The sequence below is a fragment of the Tiliqua scincoides genome, chromosome 8 (assembly GCF_035046505.1).
Source record: "Tiliqua scincoides isolate rTilSci1 chromosome 8, rTilSci1.hap2, whole genome shotgun sequence".
In the NCBI taxonomy this organism is placed as follows: Eukaryota; Metazoa; Chordata; class Lepidosauria; order Squamata; family Scincidae; genus Tiliqua; species Tiliqua scincoides.
Window position 1 is genome coordinate 57,402,087 of NC_089828.1, and position 12,998 is coordinate 57,415,084.

Here is a 12,998-nt window from a genome sequence, read left to right on the forward strand (position 1 = left end):
CTATCAGGAGTCAAAATAGAACCTGAGCAATTTTGAAAGGCTGCTGGGTTTGTTCTGTCTTTCACAGGCACCAAAATGTGGCTCATTGGCGATTGTCAGTTGGAGGTAATGAATGATTTGGAACGACTTAACGAGTTCCCTGTTGGGTTTTGCTTTTAAGCTGTCTGGCAAGTCTTGTTTGGAAATTCTATCCCAACTTCCTTTCTTGGACTTCTCCTTCTAAATGAAGCCTGTTCTGCACAGGCTGAAGAATGAAGTGGTAGAGCCCTGAGGCGATAGAAGGAACTATATCACTTCAGGCCATTGGTGAGGGATCATATTTCGGAATACTCCCATTCATTTAATTAAAAAACAAAAAACCTCCCTGCAAGAAGAAAACAAGCATAACAAGGTTAGAAACTTTCTGTCTTATATGCCAAACCTTTAAATAGCAGGGAACAATTTTTTGTCCCTACCCTTACCCTGAAGTGGTACAAGTCCACTCAGCCACTTTAGAATTTTACCACCTTCTTTGTTTAAGAGATTTCTATACATTTGTTTTCATTACATCCATATCCCATCCTTTTTTGATCATGGAGTTCAAGAGTGTACATGAAATTTGCACATGGTTACAAACCCGAGTACTGTACTGGTAAGATTTTGACCTTGATGGTTTCAGCAAGGGGACTGTATCATGCACCCTTAGCTCATACTTTGGGACCCAATGTTCCTCCCCTTTGCCCCCTCCCTAAGACCCCCAACATAGGAGTCAAACTATCACAAGAACATTCAGTTCAGTCTTCATTTCACACCACAGCACATTCAGATTGGCCAACAAAAACATTATACATTTTGAAGTCCTCAGCAATGGCGTAGCTAGAGGGGGTGCAAAGCACTAAGTTGGTTTCCCCCCCCCTCCAAAAAGGGCAGTCAATGAGAGCAAAAAAACCTAAACATGCTTTGCTTGCAGATAAGTCTGAGAGAGAGAGAGAGAGAGAGAGAGAGAGAGAGATGGATTCCTAGAGAGGCATCACTGAATGACAGAGAAGAGAAAGGACAGTACTTTCATTTTCATTTTCAACATTTCTAGCAACAAGATTCTGAACCACACTTATGGCTGAATTTGTGACAAACTGGGCTAGGTGGGAAACAGACTAGACACAGGATGGGTGGTGAGAACAGAACATGAAACAGAGACATGCGTGGCTGCATGTTCAATACTCCACCCAGCCCCTTTAATCGACCACCGTGATCCAGAGCATAATTACTGTGAATTAAACCTATTATGTCCAGTGGGTTTTACAGGAAGATGTGCGCAGCACACCTTTTTAGTTATGGGACCACCCCGCCCCCAGCCCGGTATTCCTATATATGTAAATCCTGCTGTTTCTGGTGAGTTCAGGGCCGCCTGCAATCTTTTCAGTCAGTATCCACATATATGTGCATAAACTGTCTTGGTTCATTGTCAGAGCCTTAACTGTCAGACTCTTGGTTCACCTTGCTCGGTATGGTCTACTTTGCGCTCCAGGATGCCACACAAGTGGGTTCTTTCCCAGCCTTCCCTGGAGGTACCAAGGATTGAAGCTGAGACTTCCCACTTGCAAACCAGAACATAATAAAATCAGAAGAGCCCCGTTGGATCAGGTCCAAGGCCCATCTAGTCCAGCTTCTTGTATGTCACAGTAGCCCAGCAGATGCCTCAGGAAGCACACAAGACAACAAGAGACCTGCACCCTGGTGCCCTCCCTTGTATCTGGCATTCTGAGGTAGCCCACTTCTAGAAGCAGGAAGTTACACATACCCCATCATGGCTTGTAACCTGCTAGGGACTTTTCTTCCAGGAATCTGTCCAATCCCCTTTTAAAGGCACCTTGGCCAGACGCCATCATCACATCCTTCAGCAAGGAGTCCCACAGATTAATCACATGCTGGGTAAAGACATATTTCCTTTCTAACTCTCCCAACACTCCATTTTAGTGGCTGTCCCCTGGTTCTGGTGTTGTGTGAAAGGGAAAAATATACTTCCCTCTGTCCACGGGTACTCTACCTGGTGCTTTACCACTGAGCAACAGCCCTGTTGCATCCCTCAAGCAGTTCACCACTTAGTCGCTTCCTCCTGCTCCACAGGCCTGCTCTAAAGGTTGCAAGCCCAGCAGTCGGAAAGGCCTGGATCTCTTCTGCAGGGTTTGCCCACGTGACTCCGCGTTCAACGCTCCTCTTCTCGAGGTTGCTCAGAGCCGATCAAGCTCATACAGGTCGAGTAATTCCCCTAAATTTTTACAAGCTTATTCATGTTTGCCGTCAAATGCATGAGTTCGTTTTCTGGAGGCGATTCCAAGAGACAAAACCATTAATTATTGTGACAGCAGAAAGCAGCACAAAACGTCTCTTCTGGAGAGACATATTTCAAAATGTTTGCAACAATTACATGGCAGGGGCGGTAAACCAGATCGTGGCGACTCGACAGTCAACAGTGGGGAGATTGGAGAAAGATTGGTAAGGCGGCTTCCTGGGAGCTGACGTCTCATGGCGGTGGCCAGGGGGGGAGCATATTTCATACACGATGTCATAAAAGATGGCCAGTTTGCCAAAAATGACTCTGTTTCTCCCACTGTTTGCTTTTTCACCAGGCAGGTGGGCAGCAAAAGAATCTCAGGCCATTTTTCAATGGCTCTGGGCTCTCCCCAAGTCACTTGTATGTGTTGGCTTTTCAAGGGTTGGCTGTCCTAGGCCATCAACAGGTCCTGCCCCAGAAATCTCAGGGTTTGAGATGCAACCAGCCTGGCAACCCTATTTCATACCCTCTGATGCGCAGTGGTATAGCTAGAGGGCGTGCGAGGCATTAGGTTTTGCAGTGGGGCCCTTCCCTTTGGAAATAAGCACATCCCTCTGTTTTGCACCCCCCCCCACCTGGAATGGCTCCAAAGGGGAGGGGGAGAGGCCCCTTGCACACTGCGGTGAAGCTCCCTGCAAAACTTAGTGCTTTGCATCCCTTCTAGCTACGCCACTGACGACACATCACAGATTTGAGCAACCTGGAGTTTGTCCTTCCCTTTTCTGGCTTGCATTGTATGCTGTCTCTCCCCCACCCAGCCACCCATCTGCAATTTCCTTTCGTGACATTTCTTAACTTAGAAATCTCCATTCTTTCCGTTTTCATGGATGACCAACCCCCTTACTTTTGAGGGAAAAGGAGAAAAAAAGTCTGTCCATTCTCTCCACATCACACAGGGGCTGTCTGGTAAACAGGGATGCTTGGAGGACGAGAGTCCTACCACGGGCTACTCATTAGGATGACTCCATGAGAGCCTCCATGTTCAGAGGCAGTACAGTATACCTTTGGATACCAGTTGCAGGTGAGCAGCAGTGGGAAAGGGGCATTCCTTTTTCTCCAGTTTGTGAGCCTCCTGTAAGCATCTGATTGACCACTGTGGGGAAACAGGATGCTGGGCTAGATGGGCCTGTCAACTTATGCAGCAGGGCTCTTCTTATGTTAGCCCATGTTAATAAAACAACTGTTACCCTGCACATGCCTGATCTCATCTGATCTTGGAAGCTAAGCAGGGTCAGGCCTGGTTAGTACTTGGATGGGAGTCCGCCTGGGAATACCGGGTGCTGTAGGCTTATACCATGATCTGGGAAGCTAAGCAGGGTCAGGCCTGGTTAGTACTTGGATGGGAGACTGCCTGGGAATACTGGGTGCTGTAGGCTTATACCATGATCTCGGAAGCTAAGCAGGGTCCGGCCTGGTTAGTGCTTGGATGGGAGACCGCCTGGGAATACCGGGTGCTGTAGGCTTATACCATAGTCTTTAGAGACTGAAGGTTGCCAACCATACGACATTCTGCATTAGCTGATGCTTCTGGCAGGGTTCAAGGGCAGCCCCACACAGAGATTGGCAGAAGATGGGGGCGATGGGTGCCCCCATATGTGCACCAACCCCTAATGAGCGGTGATGTACATCCTTGTGTGAATCAACCCTCCAGCAGGGTCCGGACACATGCATGCTCTTCCTGAAAATTCTCACAGCCTGATTTGGAAGCATCAGTTCTGTACCTCCTGTAATTTCTCTGCAGCCCCTTCCCCCAGGCCCCTCCCTTTGTTCACGATCATTAATAAATGCATTGCAAGTGAACCGTTCCTACAACAGGCCCTTTGGGTGCATCGCAGTTCAGCGAACACCGGCCCCCTTGATGAATTAATAAATAGCACCTGCTGAAGAACACAAAGTTGCCATTTTGCACAATCAATAATGCACATATCTTTAAAAGCCTTGGATCTGCTCCCTCCGCAGGGTGTGGGGATCGAGGTGTACCTATGTAATGCCAACCACTGGAAGCTGACACATCGTGTGGTGCTCAAACTCCCAGTATTTTCCACAGGAAAGCGGGGACACCCTTGGCTGCTTATGACACCCCTAATCTCACCCAGCAGGACTCTCCCATGCTGCTAAGCATTGCTTAAGACTTTCTCCCTTCCTATGGTATGCTAAATGGAATGCCTCTGTGATAGGCGGCGGTGAGGCCCCACTGTCAGGACCCCAGATTAGAGGCAGTGGGAGCGGAAGGGGGGATCATCAGAGCAGGACAAGCTGGTATTGCTTAGCTCCATCGGTCTTTTAAGGAAGGGTATCAGGACCAGGAAGTGGGGCAAAAGAAAGGCAAGAGAGGAAGAGATCTGAAGAGAAAGACAGCACTGAGCTCTTCTCTCACCCAGTCAATCACCATTCCATTGGCTTCCTGCCAAGAAAGAGGCAGGATAAGTCAAGCCAAGGACTTTAGGACTCTTAGCAGGGACTCAGCCTCTGCCAGTCAAGCCCTAATACACCCAGTGGAGTACAAAGAGGGTGGCTGGAAAGTCCCTGGGTGCCAGGCTGCAGGGGGATGTCTGAGAGGCCACCCCAAGATAGTAGTGGCTGCAGGGGTGACCCTGGCAAGAGAAGCATGTCTATTGGTCTGACTATATATAGAAAGTTACGAAGTTATATATATATATACATACAGATACAAACATTGGATATATACCGTATATACATATATATATCCAAATGACCTTGATAAACCACTGCACAGTGGGAGGGCCTTAAGGCTGCAATCTGATACACGCTTCCTAGGAGTAAATCCCATTGAACATGATGGGACTTACGTCTGAGTAGCAATGCATAGAATTGTGCCTTCAAAGGCTCAGAAGTATTGCCTGGGGGGGGGGGCAGGCATGAATGACTGTCTGACAGCAGCCTGATGGGGAAGAGGTGCTACTTTTTGACCCCATTCTTAGCCTCCCCCATCACACCATCTTCCACCAATTTAAAGGACAATTGGATGTTTGTCATTTGGTTAAAATATACTGTACTACACAAAAAAAAGTTTTTCTTCTTTTTGGTAATATGTAATGCTTAACAAAGATTAGTTTTAAAATATTTCCCCCAATAAATATAAGGCCATCACACCTGTTTACATGGACCGCACAAAATGCAGGGTGTGAAACAGCAAGCAGAGTGCAAAAAAGGTGCTTCAGGCATGTGCATCCAGGTACGCTCTAAAGAAGTTGCATTTGGCCCCTGCTGGAAGATTTAAGTTGTAAAGGCCCAAATCAGGTGAGTGGAGCTGAAACCTAAGAAACTTCAGCCGGCAAAAGAGAGTGAGAAATGAGGGCCAGCCCTGCTAAACAGGTTCAATTGAGTGGTCCTCTGCTTGTGTTTGTGTTGGCTGCTTTGGTTGCCAACAGAGGGCGCCACAGAGCTGCTCTTTGGTCTTTTCCATGTCTCAGAAGGAAATATATATTGGAAGTACAGCAAGAACCTGTGGGACACCCCAACTCATTATGTACACACCAGATACACTTTTCCGAAAGGTCAAGTCCCCCAGAGCCTCTGTCACTTAAAGGTCAGGAACCGCCCGTCAAGTTGTCCGATGGAATTAAACGGCCTGTGATGGAGATGACAGCGATATTCCAGCAGAATGTCATTAAAAGGAATGGAAACCTCAGAACAACAAATGTAACGAATTCAAGATGAAGCCGGTCACCACAAGCGCATCACAGCTGCTTAATGGCAAAGGGAACTACTACTGTTTCAGAGGGGCAGGCAAGTATGTTCCCTTCATTTGGTTTTTCCATGCTCTTTTAAGAACGTCACCCATTTCATCATTCGTTTAAGAAAAATCACATTTCTCTCATTACATACATTGTGTTCATTGTTGTTGCTCCCATTGGTTTTACTTTTCAATACCCCACATGGGGAATTTAAACACTGATCTTTCTGGGAAATGACTGCTGGTGAGCAGAAGCCCACCCCCACAGGGAATCCTTGTGCCCCTCCCCAGGGCACCTGCAGCCACTTCTCAGAGAGCAGGGTCTATAAATCCCCCAGCCCAACTTAGCTCCAAATATAGAGCACATGAATGATGTGAATGAGTTGCCCACTTATTCTTCATTCAGAGTTCTGGTCATTGGTTTCTGAATGAACAAACCATGAGCTGAAGGAACCCCATTGGCTCTAATTCATAAAATGAATGGACACCCCTCCTGTTCAGTGACCATCAGTGAGCTTGGGGCTGTACAGGAATCAAAAAATAACCTGGCCTCTGCCTAAAGGACTCAGTGGTGATGTCAGCCAGGCCAGGCAAAATCTGAGACCCCTCGCCCATCGGGGGGGGGGGGGTTGGACTGATCCCCTAAAGCCCCTCCAGTCCTGGTCAGCCACCAGAGATTCACCCCTCTTTTGTTGCTGAAAAGGGCTGGAGAACCACAACTGCCTATCCCCTGCTGCCAAGAAACTTGGAGGTCCAGTTTAGGACCACCAGCAATATGGCTCTGACGCTGAAAGGCTTTTACAGTCAAGCCCTGATCTGAAAATCCCATTTTCTTCCACTCACTTTTTTAGCCCACCAAGCGAAGGCGTTCCATTTTGAAATGTCTTTTCTCAGACAGTACCATGAGCCAGAGATCACCAGGGCATGATAAAACAGGACAGATGAATAACTGGTGCATCTATCAAACCCAAGACACAACCTGTTTAACTAGGTACTTTGTACTATGTTGAAAAAAGCCCCAAACAACTCATCTGTGATTAATGTAATGGTGTTTCTCCTAATTATTTTTTTTGCCTATTTTTTCCTTGTTTTTGGACCAGGCCCAGCCTGAACCCAAACACCATCTGACGTGGAAACTTGCACCAGTACTCATTGTGCAATCAATAGGGAAGCCAAGTTCTCCGCTGAAGTCTGTGGTCCTCTTGTATATATGGTGATCTGGTCTCCATTTACTCAGGAAGCACTCAGGTTGCCCTGCCTTTCCAGACCACCAGTCTTTGTTAATGTCTGACTCTTAAGGGAACCCCCAGGAATTTGGGGGCTCTCTATTACATTAGGAAGAAGGTTTCCCCATATCAGCTTCCTTTTGTTTGATGTCCCCCAGTCTCTGCCATCCCAGCTGAAACTCCATTGCAGAGTCAGATGCCCTGGAAGTGAGCACCAGTTCTGCTTAATTATCATAGAATTATTTTCCCCCAAATGCTTTAACTGGGGAAAATATCCTTTTCACTCCAATGCTGTTGCTTCATCAGGCTGCTGCTGCTTTAGTACCTACTTCTTCCCCCTTGTTTAGTGCTCCTTTCTCCTTCCTGAATTACACAAAAGGGCAATGCCAATCAGGGATTAATACGACGGTGCTGCAATGCTAGCTAGCCAATCAGTGTGGGCTACGTGGCGGCATCACTGAGGACAAACAAAAATTCAGACAGAGAATATGAAAAATTCTGACAAAAATGGGGAGCACTAGTTCACAGGGGGAGAGCAGAAGGCCTGACCACTGGGTGTACTGCTCAGCTCAAGTGTGATTTTTCCGTCTTCCCAAGGCACTGCCAGGGTCAGACAGTGAGAACTAGAAACTTTGAAAATAAAAACCAAGCTCCCACTCACAAGTTTAATTGTATAAATCTGTCCACTCCATTGCTCTGTCCAACAAACACAGAAAGAGAGAACAGAATCCAGTTGGCTGTGTATTTTCCTTCATTATCGCCCTACAGGAATGCTTTGAAAAACATACCTTCCGTCTTCATCAACTCAGTGCGTTTTTTAAATGGGAGAGCAAGAAGCGATACAGAACTTGAGAAGTTAATTAAATTACCCCATTAAACAGAGGCAGGCCAGGGGACACGTATGCCAAAGACAACAGGGGGTGAAGGAAGCTCTCTGCGTCTCCACACTGCAACACACAGTCCAGGTCAGCGTTTCCTTCAAGCCACTGTTCTCTCTCCCCTTGTCCAGATTATTACTGTGGATCACTCAGCACTGCTCTTTCCCAGCACGCCAGCGAACATGCGGAGCCTGCGGAGCAAAACTAAGTTTTGCAGGCACCTGTATGCACCATGCAATTGGCCCCTCCCCTCCTGAGCCTCCCAGAATGGCTCTGGTTTGCACGGCATGGTGCTCCAAATTCCCGCGGCACACCTGCGGGCCTTTTGTGGCACACCGCTATGCCATGGCGCACTGGTTGAAAATCACTGGTCTAAACCCAAAAGACCCAAGTGCTGTAGTCTTTGCTTGCAGAAATGGTTCATTTCAGTTGTTCTTATATGCATTTATAAGAGGAGTGGTGCCAGGGTCTGGCCAGGTTGAGAACTAGCTAAGGACCATCCCACAAAGCTTGGCCCCAGACTTCCCACTCCCAGCAGTTTATTGATAGTGCCCAAGATGCCATTGGGGTGGGCAGGAGACTCCATGGGGAGCCCGTGAATGGCTTTGCAGCCTGATGTCAGCCCCATCTGCGCATATCATCAGCTCTACAATACCCTTCTTGAGACGGGACTCTCAGAATCCTGCACAGTCTTCCCAATGTGGCTATAGCATCCATTGACAGGAAGGCACCACAAGGTTGGCTGTTCCACTTTCAGCCTCTTTCCTAATCAGCCCCTAAGATATCTAAGCGAGTTCTTGTTCTATTGATTTCTTCGGGGGAGGGGGCGGTGCCGTCTGGGTGTCTTGCCTGTCTCGGAGCTGAAGCGCAGTCTTGATGCCACTTTGGGATCTTTATAACTACTCAAACAACATGATGAAAAGGAATGAGGCGATGTGGAGACAAAGCCCTTTTAGGCTAATGAGTCTGTTGCATTGAAGTTCATGTCAGCCCCACCTCTGTCCTTGGTCATTCCACCCTCCTCTCTGTCTAATGTCTCAGCGCATTTATTAATACCATTTGCTTTGATGGTTTCTTAAACACTTGGCAACTGATTCCAGATGTTTGATGGTTTGATTGCAAAAGCTGTTCTCTGGAAATTTCCTGTTTCATTTTAATTTGCGTGTTTGTGTCTTGGAGAGATTTTTCTTTCTTTTTTTTCAAGGAGGGGAAAAAAAAAACACCCCTTTTAGCAAATGGGACCTTCATTGGCTCCACTCAAATTTGCTTATTCCCTAAGGTGCATCCTAAAACTTTGAAATGAATGAATGATTTACAGCATTCATAGATACTCCGGCTGTCTGTATCTCTTTGGGATGATTTAATTAACATGTTGCTAATGAAAGAGATGCTGTGTTTCAGGGATCTTCACCAAGCAACCATTTATTTGTGAAAATAACCAAAACAAGCAAATTCCATCATTCCTTAACTACAGCATGTTTTAATCCCAGCGCCTTCTGGCCATAGGGTCACTACTCAGGCCCTAAGGATTGCAGCCCAAATGCACACGGGAAACTTTAGATACAACTCTGTTTCCAATTGGGTGTCACAGCTCCTAAGTCCAGCCCTACTTCCAGAATATATCATTGGGGTGGAGGGGCTGGGGGATCACATACGGTACATAAGATCTGAGGCTTGACCAGAATCCTTTGAAAAACGTGTTCTGTATGCTAGTTAGTCTTTACTGTCCATTTTGTGCAGAGGTTCAGGGGAAACAGCTCATCTTGCCCGCTGGCATCCATTAATGAGGGCATGTGAGGCTGGTGGTGATGTTGACCAGAGTCCATATTGTCCTTTATTATATAACACAAGCCTACAAAAACAAACATACAAACAAAAACACTTTTTAAAAGATGTGTGAAGGAATCTAGGATATTTTTGGGGTGCCGATTCCAAAAACGGGCTTCGGTTTTGCTCGATTGGCTCTAGTTTTGGGGGTGCAGCATAGCCACCTTTATACTTCAAGCAGCTTCCTCATGAGGAGGTCACTTGAATCCACATATAAAGTGGTTATACTGTACCCCCCCCAATCAGAGCCAACTGGGCAAAGCTGATGCCATTTTTGGATTCAGCACCCCAAGTATACCCAAGAGTAGGTCTAACTTTTGAAACCATAAACAGTGTAGCTCCTTGTTCGGCGCCAGGGGGTCATGAAACGTGCCAGAAAAGAGCTTCTTCCCAGCCTTATGGAAATCACCGGCCTCAGGTATGATCACATAATGGGGGGAGGGTTAGGTTTAGGGGATCATGTCCTTACAGTGTAAGGGAAAAGTGGGGCAGCCCAATCCTGAGCTGCTTGGTGTGCAGGACTGCTGCAGTGCCAAAAATGGCTGCCACGGTATCCTGTGCTCCACTTTCATCCCCTTCCCCTGGGTAAAGGATGTAGCCCCGCAATGGGGTTAAATTTTACATCCACTGAAATTGAGTGTTGGGAGAGTTAGAACAGACAAAAGAAAATATTTCTTTACTCAGCGTGTGGTTGGTCTGTGGAACTCCTTGCCACAGGATGTGGTGATGGCGTCTAGCCTGGACGCCTTTAAAAGGGAATTGGACAAGTTTCTGGAGGAAAAATCCGTTATGGGGTACAAGCCATGGTGTGTATGCGCAACCTCCTGATTTTAGAAATGGGTTATGTCAGAATGCCAGATGCAAGGGAGGGCACCAGGATGAGGTCTCTTGTTATCTGGTGTGCTCCCTGGGGCATTTGGTGGGCCGCTGTGAGATACAGGAAGCTGGACTAGATGGGCCTATGGCCTGATCCAGTGGGGCTGTTCTTATGTTCTTATGTTCTAATGGGGTACTTGATTCTGCGGTGGCTCCTGAGAATCACAGACTTAAGGAGTCCTGTGTCGGGCTGCGTGGTCTAACATGGGGCTCAGAATCCGGTGGTGCTGAGCTCCACCAGTCCCACTCCACCCACCCTGCTCCCTCCCCTTGCTACACCTCCTCTCTCCCCTCTCCCCACCCTCCCCCACCTCTCCCACTCCAGAACACCTCCTCCCTGCCTCCCCCCTAACCCCACTCACCTCTCTGCCACTCGGCAGTTCGGGTGAGCCGCTGGGTGGCGGAACACAGGCCCAGCCCCGGAGCCGGCCCAGTGCAGGCTCAAGTTGCGCTGGCTCTGTCACTGGGCCTGCGGTATGGCTTGCAAACTTGCCTTATGGCACGTTTGCGACAGTGCGTGCCAGGGGAAAGCTGGCATGCCGGGCTCAGGACTGGGCTCTAAGTCAGTGGCTGGAAAAATGGTTCCATTTTGCAGGAAATCGAGATGAAGGAGCAAAACAGTGAAAAAGGCCAGTGAAGAACCAAGCGGTCAAGAAAAATAACGGTCACGTCCGCGGATCTGCCATCTCAGCTAGCACTTGTGAGGTCGACTGGCAGCTCAGCTAGAAGCTGGGGGCAAAGGGGCACCTTGTAAGGTGGTGTCCTCTTCTATTTGGCGGGGTGGGGGGGGGTTGGAGAAACTATCCCTCTCACCCCAGCCCAGTGTCTTTTCCAGTGGCTGCTGCTGGTGCTTCTGCTGCATCTCCGTTTGGATTGTAAGCCCTTTGGGACAGGGAACCATTTCTGGATTTATTTTTGTGCGTCAACTGCTTTTGGTTGAAAAGCGATCTATAAACATTCTTCATAATAACGGTGATTCCACTGAAGTGCCAGCAAGGAACACCTCAGCTCAAGGGCTTGCCCCCTCCCTGGAGCCTGGGACCTTTCCGTGAGAGGAGTTTGCCTCCATATGGGGTCTTGGAGCCCCCTGTCTTAACTCTGCCTTCTCCAGAATTCTTTTAGCACCCAGTGAGAGCCATGGAAGATGCCCTGCCGTTCTTCGGGGATTGTTGGCTGTCGTCAGAGTCCTGCTTCAGGAAATACCGATGCTGGTTCAGCTCCGCCACCCCTGCCTATCTCCCCAGTCCTTATTGTGCTCCTTGAGTGCTGCCTCAAGCTCAGAAAGCCCCCCACTAATGGAGCAATGGAAATAGGAGAATGATCTGCTTTGCGTTTACAATGGGGCTTTGGAATCCATGGGGGATTTCCAAGGGCTCACCCCTCCCCAGAGCCTGGGATCATCTCCATGAGATGGGTCTACCCTATATGGGGTCCCAGAGCCCCCTTTCTCAGTCCTGTCTTCTACAGAATTCCTTTCGCACCCACCAGCAGCAGCAGAAGATGCCTTCCAGTTCTGTTGGCTCGTCGGCCGTTGTCGGAGTCTTGCTCCATGAAGTGCAAAGAACGTCTGTCGGAGGGAGGCGATTCAGAAACGTGCCATAGGAGGAACGAGGGGGTCTTCCAGCCAGGGTTTGGGTCTGACACCCCCTCCCTCACTGTGCTCCTCTTGCACTGCCTGAAACCCAGACGCCCCACACTAACGGAGCACAGGAAGTAAGGGAATGAACTGCTTTGTGTTAGAGCACAGCAGGCCCTTTGTATCTGTGGGGTTCCATAACAGGCGGATACTGAAATCCATGGATAATTAAATTTGTGTGTGTGGGGGGGGGCTATGTGGTACCACAAAAACTTACCTGGGGGGACACACATGGCCCTGTAGAGATCGCATGTAGCCTCCTGGCCTCCCAGATGCAACAGGCGCAATCTGGCTCCATGTGCAGGCTGGACCTGCTACTGGAGTTAGTCTCAATGTCATCCTGCACATGCCTGATCTCGTCTGATCTCGGAAGCTAAACAGGGTCAGGCCTGGTTAGTACTTGGATGGGAGACCGCCTGGGAATACCGGGTGCTGCAGGCTTATACCATGATCTCGGAAGCTAAGCAGAGTCAGGCCTGGTCAGTACTTGGATGGGAGACCGCCTGGGAATACCGGGTGCTGTAGGCTTATACCATGACCTCGG

At 48.4% G+C, this 12,998-nt stretch overlaps 2 pseudogenes; both read left to right on the top strand.

Annotated features, from left to right (window-relative positions):
• The first annotated feature begins 3,486 nt into the window (after positions 1-3,486).
• LOC136659850 (5S ribosomal RNA) lies at positions 3,487-3,603 on the top strand (annotated as a pseudogene).
• A 9,173-nt stretch (positions 3,604-12,776) lies between these two features.
• Positions 12,777-12,895, top strand: LOC136659614 (5S ribosomal RNA; annotated as a pseudogene).
• Positions 12,896-12,998: the final 103 nt, after the last annotated feature.